We start from the raw sequence: 15,530 nt of genomic DNA, 5'->3' as shown, positions 1-15,530 counted from the left end.
ATGGATCGGAGGAAGAAAAGGACCGGGAGTTCGCACGAGGGGCATCACACCTTTCCGGACAAGCGCTTTAATCGAAGCTGAACAGAGGCGCCATTTGGCCCGGTCTCTATACCACCGATGTTTCGGGGACTCTTTCCGAGGGTTCATCACCGTTGATCCGGACATCCGTTTGTCCGTGTATCCGTTGGTCCGTTATGACCGTTGCTGAAGCGTATCAGTGGTGTCACATCATGGTCGGCTACCAACTATGCGTGTGTCAGACGGTGCCGCCAGTCTAATCCCACCAAATCCGTGCAGGGGCTGTCCTTTTTATTGCTATTTTATTAATTCATATTGTATGAGGCCCATGGGCTCACTGCTATAAATAGGGTATATCCTCCTCCCTCAAGGGGGTTGGCTCATCTTTTTACTTTCAAGAACGTTTGTAACACAAAATACATATATACAAATCTTGCTCTCCAAATACAGATTCGGTCCATTGCAAATCTTGTCATTTACGTTATATTTCTTCAATCGACTCGTTACATGCGCATATATCCAGTATTTGCACCTGTCATTCGTCTATAAAAGAGCATTCATATCACCTCTTTGTGATTCATATTGAGACTCAAGCACATATCCTATACCCACATATAAATTCAATTGGTTACCGAATTCGAGGTAAACAGTTTGGCGCCCACCGTGGGGCTAGGATAATAGTTCTTAGTCTTGATTTTTATCATATCCATCTAAATCGTAACGCTTCCACCCCCCGTTCGTCTCGTTAGAAACGGACCGATGGCTGACGTCGGACAATCTGGTCACGTTAATAACACCGAAATTGTGGCAGAAAATGAGGGAAGCGAACCACGGGGACTACCAAATCCTGCTGACCCGAACTGCATTGAATCGAGGGAGGGCCTCAATCGGCAAAACACCGTGGATCAAGAGAATGCCGCCCTACCGGCCACTGATCCTCTAAGAACTCATAACTCCGTTACATTGTCTCGGACCCAAAGCCAGAGAGAACCGGAGGCACCGAATGATGGCATTAATTTGCGTTTGATTTTTGAGATGTTGCAGGAACAAAGAACAGCAATTGCCGATCAAGGAATGGCGATTGCCCGGTTGCAGAGTGGACAAGGGGAAGCTGGGCCGGAAAAGGCTAAGGGTACAGTGGAAGCCGGAAGGAACGAGCCACAGACGGTCGAGAGTAATGATTCTGGAGCCGGTTCCTCCACCGAGGTTCTGAAGATGCTCGAAACTTTGGCGAAGCGAGTGGATTCCACCGAAAAGAGGGTCGAGACGTACAACTCTCGGGTGGATCAGATACCGGGGGCTCCACCTTTGCTAAAAGGGCCGAACTCAAAAAGGTATATTCAAAGGCCTTTTCCTCCGAGTGAGGCCCCCAAGTTGATCCCGAAGAGATTCAAGATGCCGGATATTCAGAGATACGACGGTACCACGGACCCGCATGAGCACGTGACTTCATACACCTGTGCTATAAAGGGCAATGATATGGAAGAAGATGAGATAGAGTCGGTATTGTTGAAAAAATTTGGAGAGACTATCGAAGGGGGCATTGACGTGGTACGACCATCTACCCGAGCATTCAATCACTTCTTTTGAAATGCTCGCCGACGCCTTCGTAAAAGCCCATGCCGGTGCCATAAAGGTGCAGGCCCGTAAGGCTGATATTTTCCGGATAACCCAAAGGGACGACGAGCTATTGCGGGAGTTCGTCACCCGGTTCCAGAGGGAACGGATGGAACTCCCCCCGGTGCCAGAAGAGTGGGCCGCGCAGGCTTTCACAAAGGGACTCAACATGCTAAGTTCGGTGGCTTCGGCCAAATTGAAAGAAATTTTGCTAGAATACGAGGCCGTAACATGGGCCGACGTCCACAATCGGTATGAGTCAAAGATTTGGGTGGAGGACGACCAATTCGAGCTCCCACCGGTAAGGATCAAAGTAAATAGAGGTTTCGAGGCACCAAGGAAGGGATACGAAACGAAGTCTAAATCATCAAAAGAGAGGTTTCGGCCATATCCCCATTCGGAGAGACAAAATTTCAGGTCGGAAAAACTAATCGAGAGTCCAAGCCATTTCTCTGGACGGGGCAGCAAGCGGGTTGAACGCCCGTCGAACAGTCGGGGACTCTCGTTTAGGAGCGATGCCGGAAGTTCCGCCAGTAATAAAGTTTCGCCAAAAATTTCGGAGTACAACTTCAACGTAAGTACTTCGGGACTTGTCTCGGCTATTGGACGTGTCCCCGATGTAAGATGGCCTAAACCATTGAGGTCAGACCCGGGTCAGCGGGATCCGAGCGTAGTGTGGGAATATCACGGAACCCACGGTCATAGAACCGAAGATTGCCGCCAATTGAGAGAGGAGGTAGCCCGATTATTGAAAAATGGTCACCTCCGAGATCTGCTGAGCGAGCGGGCCAAAAATCATTATAAGGAAAGAGAATCTTATCAAAAGCCCGAACCTGTCGAACCCCAACATACGATCAACATGATAGTGGGGGGCATTGACGCCCCTCGAGGGTCGGTAATGAAGCGGACGAAGATTTCTATTGTTCGTGAAAAGCGCACTCGAGATCATTCGACCGAGGGATCTATTTTCTTTAATGACGAAGACGCGGAGGGAATCATCCAACCCCACAATGATGCATTGGTAATTTCTATACTTGTCTTTAAAACTAAGGTCAAACGTATTTTGGTTGACCCAGGTAGCTCGGCCAACATCATCCGATGGGGAGTGGTTGAACAGCTGGGACTGCTCGGTCAGATCGTACCAGTGGCTCGAGTATTAAGCGGGTTCAATATGGCAAGTGAAACCACGAAGGGGGAGATCTCACTGCCCGTAAATGTGGGTGGTGCCCTTCAGCAAACGGTGTTCTACGTGATCGAGGGGGACATGAAATATAATGCACTACTGGGCAGACCTTGGATACATAGCATGAGGGCAGTGCCTTCGACACTACATCAGCTATTGAAGTTCCCCACGCCGGAGGGGGTGAAAACCATCCGAGGCGAGCAACCCGCAGCAAGGGAAATGTTCGCAGTAGAGGAAGTGGCACCTCAGCCCAAGGAGCCGGAAGAGAAAGATGCAATCGGAGGAAAAGTTCCCAAATAGCAATCAAAGTGCGCCGGGTTGAACCCGGTACATGAAGAGGAAGATTACGAGGTACCCAGATCGTTCGTCATGCCAGATGACTCGGATGCGACCCAGCCAATTGTGGAGGAACTGGAGCAGGTCATCTTGTTCGAATATCTTCCGGACAGAAAGGTATACCTGGGCACGGGGCTCACCCCGGAGCTTAGGCGCCAATTAATTGAGTTTCTCCGTACTAACGCCGATTGCTTTGCATGGTCGCATATAGATATGACAGGTATATCACCAGAAATAGCAACTCACAAGCTCAGCTTGGACGGGAAGTTTACCCCGGTGAAGCAAAAAAGAAGGCCCATGGCGGAGGCTAAACACGCATTCGTGAAGGACGAGGTAACAAAACTTTTGAAAATAGGCTCCATCCGGGAAGTGAAATACCCGGAGTGGCTGGCTAACGTTGTGGTAGTGCCCAAAAAAGGTAACAAATTTCGAATGTGTGTTGATTTCAAAGATTTAAACAAGGCATGCCCGAAGGACTCGTTTCCGATGCCTCACATCGATAGAATGATCGATGCCACGGCCAGACATGAGATGTTGAGTTTTCTCGACGCTTACTCCGGGTATAACCAGATCTGGATGCACCCGGAGGATCAAGAAAAAACATCCTTCATCACCCGATACGGGACCTACTGTTATAATGTCATGCCTTTCGGATTAAAAAATGCCGGTGCAACTTACCAACGCCTAGTTAATGGAATGTTCGAAGAACAAATAGGGAAAACAATGGAAGTTTACGTTGACGATATGGTTGTTAAGTCCCTGGAAACAGAGGACCATTTAAAGCATTTGCAGGAAACCTTTGATGTGCTTCGCAAGTACAACATGAAGCTCAACCCGGAGAAGTGTGCCTTCGGAGTAAGGTCCGACAGATTCTTGGGTTTCATGGTGTCAAACCGAGGGATCGAAATCAACCCGGACAAGATCAAGGCCATCGAGGATATCGAGGTGGTGAACAACATAAAAGGGGTTCAGAAACTCACCGGGAGAATCGCAGCACTAAGTCGCTTCATATCAAGATCCTCGGACAGGAGTCACCGGTTCTTCTCTTTGCTCAGGAAGAAGAACGATTTTGTTTGGACACCAGAGTGCCAAGAAGCTCTACAGGATTTGAAGAAATACTTGTCTAGCCCCCCGCTACTGCACACACCGAAGGCGGGCGAAACACTATTCCTGTACCTGGCTGTCTCCAAAATGGCGGTAAGCGGCATTTTGGTCCGAGAAGAATCAGGTACGCAATTCCCTATCTATTATGTAAGTAGAACATTGGGGGACGCAGAGACCCATTACCCCCATTTGGAAAAGTTGGCATTAGCGCTGGTGAGTGCCTCTAGAAAACTTAAACCTTATTTTCAAAGCCATCCCATATGTGTAGTAACTACTTACCCTTTGAAAAACATCATGCATAAACCGGAGTTGTCGGGTAGGCTAACAAAGTGGGCTGTAGAGATTAGCGGTTACGACCTCGAGCTGCCATCAAATCCCAAATCTTAGTCGATTTTGTTGCAGATTTTGCCCCAGCTATGGTCCCCGAGGTCGAAAAAGAATTCCTACTGACCTCGGGGAAGGCCACAGGCATTTGTCTCTGTATACGGACGGGGCCTCGAACCTTAGAGGTTCCGGGCTTGGTATTGTCCTTAGGGCCCCGGCCGGGGATGTCATTCGACAGTCCGTCAAAACTACCAAATTGACTAACAATGAAGCCGAGTATGAGGCTATGATTGCAGGTTTGGAATTGGCTCGAAGCATGGGGGCAGAAACTATCGAGGCAAAGTGCGACTCGCTTTTGGTCGCAAACCAGGTGAATGGCACGTTCGAAGTCAAGGACCAACGGATGCAGAGGTACCTCGAAAAAACCCAGGTAGTGCTCTACCAATTTAAAAAATGGACCATGCAGCACATACCGAGAGAACAGAACAGCGAGGCCGATGCATTAGCAAATTTGGGATCCGCGGTCGAAGAGGACGAAGTCAACCCCGGGTCAACGGTGCTACTATAAAAAACGGCCATAGAAAGCGGACACGCCGAAATATACTCAACAAGCTTGACTTGGGATTGGCGCAACAAATACATTGACTACTTGCGCGATGATAAGCTCCCAAGTGACCCGAAGGAGTCGCGTTCGTTACGAACCAAGGCTGCCCGTTTTTGCTTAGTGGACGGCCAATTATACCGACGCTCCTTCCACGGACCCTTGGCTAAATGCTTGGGCCCCGGGGAAACGGAGTATGTGATGAGAGAAGTACATGGAGGAACCTGTGGCAATCACTCTGGCGCAGAAGCTCTGGTCCGAAAGCTTATCAGGGCCGGATATTACTGGAATCAGATGGACGGAGACACAAGAAACTTTTTCCGAAAATGTGATGGGTGTCAGAGACATGCCCCAATGGTTCACCAGCCCGGGGAGTTGCTGCATTCGGTGGTCTCACCATGGCCGTTCATGAAGTGGGGAATGGACATCGTGGGTCCGTTACCCTGGGCACCAGGTAAGGCACGTTTTATCTTATTCATGACTGACTATTTTTCTAAGTGGGTTGAAGCACAGGCCTTTGAAAAAATCAGAGAAAAGGAGGTTATTGACTTCATATGGGATCACATTGTCTGCCGTTTTGGCATTCCCGCCGAGATAACTTGTGATAATGGTACTCAGTTCGTGGGTAGCAAGGTCAACAATTTTCTCGAGGGATTGAAGATCAAGAAAATTGTGTCGACCCCATATCACCCATGTGCAAACGGATAAGCAGAATCCACAAACAAAACAATAATCCAAAACCTAAGGAAAAGGCTAGAAGCGTCGAAGCAGCATTGGAGGGAAGTATTACCGGAAGTACTATAGGCTTACCGAACCACGGCCAAGTCTAGCACGGGCGAGACCCCTTTCTCATTGGTATACGGGGCCGAAGCCCTTATCCCCGTTGAAGTAGGCGAACCGACCCTCCGGTTCAGGTATGCTACCGAGGAATTAAACGGGGAGGCCATGGCCGTAAGACTCGACCTCACTGATGAGATGCGAGAAAACGCATTGGTCCGAATTGCGGCCCAAAAACAGAGAATGAAAAGATACTACAATCGGAGAGCCAACTTTCGGCATTTTCGAGTTGGGGACTTGGTGCTTCGAAAAGTCACCTTACATACAAAGAACCCCAACGAGGGAAAGCTAGGACCAAACTGGGAAGGACCGTACAAGGTAACCGGTGTAACGGGCAAAGGATCATACCAGCTGGAGTCCATGGATGGGCAATGCCTGCGCAACAACTGGAACATAGCCCATCTAAAAAGATACTACTGTTGAGGTATGATCTTCCCATATACTTTTTGTTAACCGTACTTTTCTTTTGCAGGAAATCAAGGACAACATAAAATTAGAATTTAGGACTGAAAGCACGTGTTGCACTCTTTTCCTTAGTGCGGTTTTGTCCCAAAATGGGTTTTCCGACGAGGTTTTTAATGAGGTAACAAGTACAACGTGCTACGCAACAAAGATAAAGGGCCAGCACTCGGACACCCGAGGTCACACCTTTCGAGTGGGGGCTTGATAACACTCACCCGACCTCGAAGCTCGGATCAGTGTTAGGGGGGCACAGTACCCACATCGAAGCATGCCACGATAAAGAGAAACAAACAAGCTCAGCATTTGCCACGGCAAAAACAAAGGCTGGCCACCGGCCATCGCCTTCGATGTAAGGACCAAACGATCATAATGAATCGTTTCCGATTTAGTGTTTGCTACGGCAAAGATACAAGAAAGGCTCAGCATTTTCCACGGCAAAAACAAAGGCTGGCCACCAGCCATCGCCTTCGATGTAAGGACCAAACGATCATAGTGAATCGTGTCCCATTTGGTGTTTGCTACGGCAAAGATACAAGAAATGAAAATTCTCATATGTACAAACACTTGCAATACAGAAACCATTGCAATGGTCGTATTTCGGCATTGTTCAATTTATACGCACTACACCGGGCACTATGGTCGAAATCCGACAAGGCCAACGAGGTCATTGCGAACCGGCCACGAAAAATGCCGGTCCTAAAGAAGCGCCTATCATGGGCACGGAAAGATCCGAAGTCACAAAACATTTGGTAAGTCCTACGGGCAGAATTAATCAATGACTACGGATCATCTTGTCCGAAAAACGGACCAATAATTCAAGGCAAAATAAAAACAAGCACTCAAATGAAGAAACAAGAAGAGTGCAACTTTCATATATACAAAAGATACTTTTACAAAGAACACTTTTACATCAAAAGTCAAAAGGCCTGCAAAGGCAAAAAGCAAAAGCCAAGTAAAAATCCTATGTTAGATGACTGGAGGCAGAATGATCGGACTCGGTTCGTTCGGAATCATCTGAGTCGGACCCGAGGGCATGGTTTACCTCCTCCTCCATCTCTTTGGCCTGGTTTATCAGGGCCGGAAGATCGGAGAATCCATTCTCGGCTTCTTCGAGGGTGAGCCGCCGAGACTTCCACTTCTCATACTCGGCGACAATGGCAGTATGAGCCTCGACCGCCTCCACGCCTTTCCAGGCTTCTTCCAAATCAGCCTCGACTTTAGCCAACTTAGCCTCCAGCTCGGCCCGGTTTGCCACAGCAATATTCCGCATGTGAACAGCAGCTTCTAGCTCGGCCTTAAGAACATCGTTGGCGCTCACCGCCTCCTCCAGCTCGGCTTTTAAGCCCTCACATATCCGAGACCGCTCCTCGGCTTTCTCTTCGAAAACTCTCATGCGTTATTTGTACAGAGCGGTGTCGGATTCCATTAGCCGGTTCCTCTCGGCTAGGCCCGTTGCATCGGCCTTCACCAAATCCAGTTCCCCCCGGAGTTGGGATACGGTGGTCTCCAGCTCGACCAGCCTCGACGAAAATTGGGCTTTGTCTCGGCTAAGGCCAATCTTCTCAGCCTCGAGGCTTCGATTATGATCGGTCATGGCTGCCAATTCACTCTTCAAGCGACGATTTTCGTCCTTGGCCGCATCGAGCTCGGGACGAAGGTTGGCAAGGACAGCCGCCCGACCCAACTCTTCCTCTTTCTCTCGGAGGAGATGCTTATATTTCTCCGTTTCTCGGCCTTGGGCATCTAGTTGGCCTCGAAGATCGTCCATCTCGTGTTGGGCACGGATGAAGGCCTCGTTGACCAGTACCACACTCTGCAAGAAAAACAAACATGAAGAATCAAACAAAGTGAGCATAAAGTCTACCGATATACAAGGGTGGCTGAGGGTCTTACCCGGTTGCCCGCGTGCATGCCTTCGTTCATAAGGCACTGCCAGGTGACCCCGGTTATTTTACGCTTGTCCGAGTCGGAGACAAGAGGCCGCAAATAGCTTGCTACTCCCACCGGGCGCGATAGAAAGCCACAATCCTCGGGGACGGTGATTACGGCCGATCTGGTTCTTCTTGGTTCTACGCTCGGGGCTGGGAATATGGTCACCAGGTTATCTCTAGAACCATATTCTGACTGTCGGGTAGCCGACCTCGTGACCCGAGGAACTCGAAGATGGCCGAAACCCGCAGCTTCACCGGTAGCAGGAGGAGTGGTTGAAAACATATCTTCAAAATCTTCAACCCTCGGAGCCGGGGTAGATGAACTTGGCGTGGACTCAATGTTTCTGGCAAAGACCGGGGGCTCCGCAGTAGAAACAGGTTCATGGTCGGGAGACGGATGAGCGTGAATGGGGGCTTCGGTCTCCGGAACGGGGGCAATCCTTTGATCAGCTGCAGTGACAGCCGTTTCCCCCGGTCCTTTTCTCCCCTACAGGGGAGTATCTTCCGAAGAAGTTTCACCTGAAATGTCGACAAAGTCAACCGACCGAAGAGGAGCCGGGGAAAGGATTTCTTCCGCACCTGAAGAAAGAACGGGAATCAAGAGACCTTCGTTGATAGAAGGCAAAGGCGGAACGGAGGCAGTCTCCTCGAGTACTGGAGCCGTTGACGGAGCCAGGTCGACCCTTCGAACTATGATGTCGGGCTCCGCTTCTTCTCCCGGGAGCCGGGCAACATTTCTTGCCTTCTTCCGTTTGGACGGTTGCCCCTTTTCGGAGGGTCGTTTCCTTTTGGCAGCTTCGGCAAGAACACGGGAGGAATCCGCCATGTCGAACGCGGATGCCGGTGCAGGGGAAGCGACCCCTGACTCCGATTGGATGCCACCGAGCCCTTCGGCAAACCTGAACGACAAAGACATAGACAGGATTGAGAAAACTGACGACCACGAATGGCTAAAGATGCAGCTAAAACGAAGGAAAGTCAAAAGTTACCATGATTTTGAGCGATCCATCGACCGCGTGACAAATGGGCCCATGTTCGGTCCTCATAGGGAAGCTGGCTGAGGAGTGTCGTGACCCATTCACTCAGATTGCGAATAACCGGGGGAACAAATCCGTTTGCTGCATAAAATAAGGAAAGGGCAATGAGAAAACAATACCAAAAGCAGCTGAACAAGTAAGAACGATTGCTCAAAGGATCGAACTTACGCTTGTCCTTCCATTTCTCCGGAAAAGGTAGATGGGCGGCCGGGATTATGTCCTCGGTTTTTACCCGGACGTAGCGTTCTAGCCATCCCCTGTCCCGGTCTTCGTCCATCTTCGAGAAGAACGGGTTCCGGCTGCGCTTGGTTAGTTTTATTACACCGCCCCGGAATATTCTCGGAGAATACAGGCGTATTAGGTGGCCCAGTGAGAATTCCTTCTCAACTCTGTTGGCCAGCAGCCGGAGGCAAGCAACGACCCTCCAAATGATTGGGCCGATCTGTGCCAAAGTCACGCCATAGGTCCGGCACATATCCAGTATGACCGGATCAATCGGGGGGTCTAGTTTGAGGGTAAAGGGATAAGTGTACACGTACAAGAACCCTTCCCGGTAGTCGGTAATGGATTTGTCCGGCCCGGGTGCAAAAACCCTTACCGGGCGTGTGTTCCACCCACAGTCTGCCCGGACTATGTCAAGCTTATCCTCGGTTATGGAGGAAGGATATCGCCTCACGTCGTATCCCCGGTCAGAGACGGCTGAGGGCTTTTCCGCCTCAAGGTCTTTATTGAAGTTAAATTTGGCCGGTATAATATCCGAGGCCGTAGTTTCGGGGTTACTCTTTTGTTTAGCCGGAGACACAGCCTCGGCCCCCGGGGATGAAACCGAGTGAATTTCAGGAGAAGTGGTTTCAGACATGTTGAAGGAATGAAGGGAAGAGGATTTCGGAAAATAATGCAAAGGAAACGAAGGAAATGGTGATTTGAAGAGCAACTGGAGCAAAAAGCAGTTGGCGAGAATGGTGACAAAATTAATCCCCCTTTCACGTAAAAATAAGCGAAGATTTGGCAACAGATTTGCTGTAGAAAGGATGAAGATAGATCGCAGAGGAGAGAAGAAATGAAAGAGCAGATCGTAAAAATGAAAAAATGAGGAAATGAGGGGCTTTATATAGGCATAAGGAGGGGAACGGTTATCAAGGATGGCCAATCGGGGATCGCCACGTGTCCCATCATTAATGCGAAGCGACCCGAAATAACATGCAAAAGGCGGTTGACAGGAGCGGACCATCCGGAGAAGGACACGTGGCCGGCAAAGGGGAAGACGTGACGCAACTATTCCCGCCAAAATAAGGAGATAAGGATAGGCCATCCGGGCGGTCGGTTGTATGATTCATTCACTTCCCGTTACTCCGATGGATCGTTGGCCCGGGAAGTGTGGGGGCTATCTGTATACGGTAAAAACCGGATATGAGTCAATCCGGAGAAACTATGGATCGGAGGAAGAAAAGGACCGGGAGTTCGCACGAGGGGCATCACACCTTTCCGGACAAGCGCTTTAATCGAAGCTGAACAGAGGCGCCATTTGGCCCGGTCTCTATACCACCGATGTTTCGGGGACTCTTTCCGAGGGTTCATCACCGTTGATCCGGACATCCGTTTGTCCGTGTATCCGTTGGTCCGTTATGAACGTTGCTGAAGCGCATCAGTGGTGTCACATCATGGTCGGCTACCAACTATGCGTGTGTCAGACGGCGCCGCCAGTCTAATCCCACCAAATCTGTGCAGGGGCTGTCCTTTTTATTGCTATTTTATTAATTCATATTGTATGAGGCCCATGGGCTCACTGCTATAAATAGGGTATATCCTCCTCCCTCAAGGGGGTTGGCTCATCTTTTTACTTTCAAGAACGTTTGTAACACAAAATACATATATACAAATCTTGCTCTCCAAATACAGATTCGGTCCATTGCAAATCTTGTCATTTACGTTATATTTCTTCAATCGACTCGTTACATGCGCATATATCCGGTATTTGCACCTGTCATTCGTCTATAAACAAGCATTCATATCACCTCTTTGTGATTCATATTGAGACTCAAGCACATATCCTATACACATATAAATTCAATTGGTTACCGAATTCGGGGTAAACAAATATGTCTAAAATGTTAGCACAACACTGATATATGACACAAAATTAGAACCAAATCTTACTGATGTAATTGCTTATTTAACTATTTTAACGACATTCTTTAGATCTTATGTTTTTATTCATATTTATGAAAGTCACAAACTTTTAGCATGATGAGTTGGCAAATGCTATTTGATCAAATTATCAGAGTGTAATGTCTTTCAGAGTAATAGTATTAATTTTTATACAATCGTCAAATATCACATCAAGTAAAATAGTACGCAATTTCACATCTTCTTCTGGTATAAATCCCTCACGACAGAATCTTAACTATATGCCCTAAGGCTATATATGTGATAATTGATGTATGTTAAATTGTAATTGTAAAGGTTTAAAGTCAAAAGTGATTCCAAAACAAATTTGCTGGTAAAAACATCTAACTTTCATAGATCAAATAGGCAACACAATTTTTCTTATTTTAAGAGATAATAGTAAAGGATTTGAATATGAAAAGTATCCAAAATCAATATTTATCAAAAACATCAATCATACCAACATGCTTATTAAAATCAAATTGACAGAACACAAAAATAAGATGCCGAACACAAACATTTTTTCTTTCTCGGAAACAGATTTCTCCGGTGAATCCACAACCCAAATATTATTTCGGAAATCTTGGATAGCGACAGTAAAACTATGACTATCAAATGTATAATAGAGAAAAGGTGAGGAAATAATATGACTGTTTACAGAGGGCTGGATAAGGAGATACTATTAGTGAAGAATGAAAGAATGATCTACTGAATGAGAAAATAGAAAAGGCCAAATCCTGCAACCAACAAAATTATTTGGTTTAGTGTATCTCCTCATAGGTCATAGGTCAAGTGCAAAAGTGATTTGATTGTCGGAGAGATTCCAATATGTTGTAGACGTTACAATGGTGTCGTTGGAAAACTCCATACGTTACAATGGTGTCGTTGGAAAACTCCACAAGTATGAAGGTGATTTGGTCGTGAACTCTAGATAATACTCAGGAAGAATTGTGAAGTATGAAGCATTAGTGCAGTTTGGTCCTGACTGTTGGTGTTACAGATGTGCTGGTTTACCGTATGCACTAGTTTTTTAGTTTGTTAAATAGGGTAATTAGGTTAGAAGGGCATTTTAGTCATTTAACTTTTAGATTAGTTGTTCATGCTTTTAATATAACTAGTTTTTGGGCACGTGCGTTGCACATGTACCCCATATCAATTATCACAAATGTGTATAAAAAAAAATTAATCACAATTATGTTGGGTGTGTGAACAAAGTACCACATTGGTAGCTGAAAAAAAAATGAGCTACTTATAAGGAGTTGGATACTCTTAATGATGTGAGGCCTTTTGGAGAAAACCGTGCGGGCTTGGTCCAAAGCGGACAATATCACATCATGTTAAGAGTATCTTTGGACCGTTTAGCCCAACAACTGGTATCAGAGCCAATGGTTTGGCGAGACGAGTACGAAGATGGCGGAGTATGGCGTGGGGCCCGGCTTAGTGTCTTTGCCCGTCTATGGGCCGGTTTACAACCTTTACCCGTAGCTTTAAAGACGCATACACAGCCTTTGGGATTCGGTGACCGTAAATACTCTGACGATGTGGGTGGCACATTGACACGTTGAATCTCTGACCCGTAATGAGTCATGTGGAACTTAGTTCGAGGGGGAGATTGTTGGGTGTGCGAACAAAGTACCACATTGGTAGCTGAAAAGAAAAAAGAGCTACTTATAAGGAGTTGAATACTTTTAATAATCTGAGGCCTTTTGGGGAAAACCGTGCGGGCTTGGCCCAAAGCGAATAATATCACATCATGTTAAGAGTATCTTTGGACCGTTTAGCCCAACAAATTATACCGTAAAAAACTAGTATTTGAGCCAGAATTATAAATCAAAATATATATGGAGTTTCTGCTAGAACATATGCAATTATTCGAATGGAATTACACCAGTATAGTACATTTTCTAATAGGTAAAATTAAATTTGAGGATCTACGCTTTGTATACCTACCCAGTTTTTTACTTTTCCATTTCTTTAAATTATGATTTGATTTGATATTTCAGTAGTAATCGTGTTTTCTCTATACTTAATAATGATATGATTAAAAAGTGAGAAAATGTAATGATGAAAGATGAAGAAGATCAAGAAATCCAAGAAAATCAAGAAACACAAGATTGAAATTCAAGAAAAAGAAAAGTCCAAGAAGCTCAAGTTTGAAGATTATTTCCCATTCTTGTTTCTTGAATCCTTTTCTAAATAGGTTTCTTGTTTCTTGATTTATATTATAGTAGGATTTAATTTCCTATCATTAGTAGGATCTTTATCCTAGTTCTAGTAGGATTCTAGTTTTTTTTTATTCGTTTCCTTGTAGAATAGGGATTTTATTTTCCTTGTTTTTAGTTATTTCCTTTTTAGAGTAGAATATGGATTTGTAGTCATAAAAGAAGAGAACCTAAGCCTATATAAAGGGTTCTCATGACTTGTAAATATACTATTTACGTTTTTAAGCATAAACCCTAGTTTGCAATAGAGTTATTTTCTCTATTTGGTCTTCTTTATCCTTGTTTTTGGTTCCAAGAAAGGTGGTGATAGTCTTTATCTTGTTTTCAGTAGCGTGTGGTATTTCTTTATCACGTAAGTTGATTTCAAGTGGTGACTTAGGAACTTTATTTGTTCTTGATCATTCAAGAACGCGTTTCTTGATTAAAATTCGTTCTAGTTCATATCCAGAACCCTAATTTTCTTTCCATCATTCCTCCTTCAATACTTACTTGATTTAAACCATTCAATAGTTATTTTTATAGTTCAAATCGTCATCTTTCTCCTCGTCTTGAAATCACATAATTTCGAGAAGTATAGCCCAATTTACGTCCGTTTGTTGAATTCTGCCCATCAATCGCTTCAAGAATAAGGTCCTGGTCGATTGGTTCTTTGTTAACTCGAAGAATCACATCATGTAAGCTCACAATTGAAGAGTATATTATGATATGCATTTAAATCCAATGAATAAGTTCAACAATAATGATAATAAATAAACTGTCAATTTAGTTTTCCTGGATATTTGGCAATCACGTGAAATGGAATAAAAATAACACTAAATAAGAAAATTGCAGGCAAATAAACTTAACAACTCAAAAAGCATTTTTCTTGCTCTTTTGTTAATCTTTTTTAGAGGAGTTCTGTCACGACCCAGCTAGGGGCCGCGACGGGTACCCGGGGCTAGCCACCGAGCACCACTCACTCTCCCACTCATCTTACTCACTTAAGGCCCTTTTTATCATATTTTACTCAAAACATGGAAAATCATAGTGCAAACGGAAACATAAATACTTTATATATATATATATATATATATATATATATACGCCTCTAGGCTATCAAAATAATAAATGTACATGCACATGAAAAATGTGAGACCATACTACCCACACTTCGCATCTACGAGCCTCTACTGAATACTATACATATAGACGGAACAAGACTCCGTCGGGCCCCAAATATACATATGTACCAAAAGAATAATCATAAGCTGTCACGACTCAACCCCGTAGGCCGTGACTAGTGCCCGAATTGGACACTCATGTCACTTGTTAACTATAATAATTTATAACTAGTATGTCATGAACTTATTTGTATAAAAAGGTATGGTGTTGTTTTAAAGCTGTCAAAATATTTTTTTTTGTATGTCGTAGGCACCTGTCTCCTGAGGAGTTACAATTTTTAAACAACAACATATATTTTTCTACGCAAGCCGACCAGGCTGCCACGATATGCAACATACCAAACATACATATATATGCAAGCCGACAAGGCTGTCATTACGAACGGGTACGCCCCAAACATATGTCATAATCATAAAACGCGTCAACAACCATAAACAGACCCACACAAATGTCCACAGACCTCTAAGAGTAATGACCGTATCATATGGCGGGACAGGGCCCCGCCGTACCCAAATAAACTCATATGAATTC

This window comes from Lycium barbarum, chromosome 9 (assembly GCF_019175385.1).
Source record: "Lycium barbarum isolate Lr01 chromosome 9, ASM1917538v2, whole genome shotgun sequence".
Classification (NCBI taxonomy): domain Eukaryota; kingdom Viridiplantae; phylum Streptophyta; class Magnoliopsida; order Solanales; family Solanaceae; genus Lycium; species Lycium barbarum.
Note: the sequence above shows the minus strand (reverse complement) of the source record.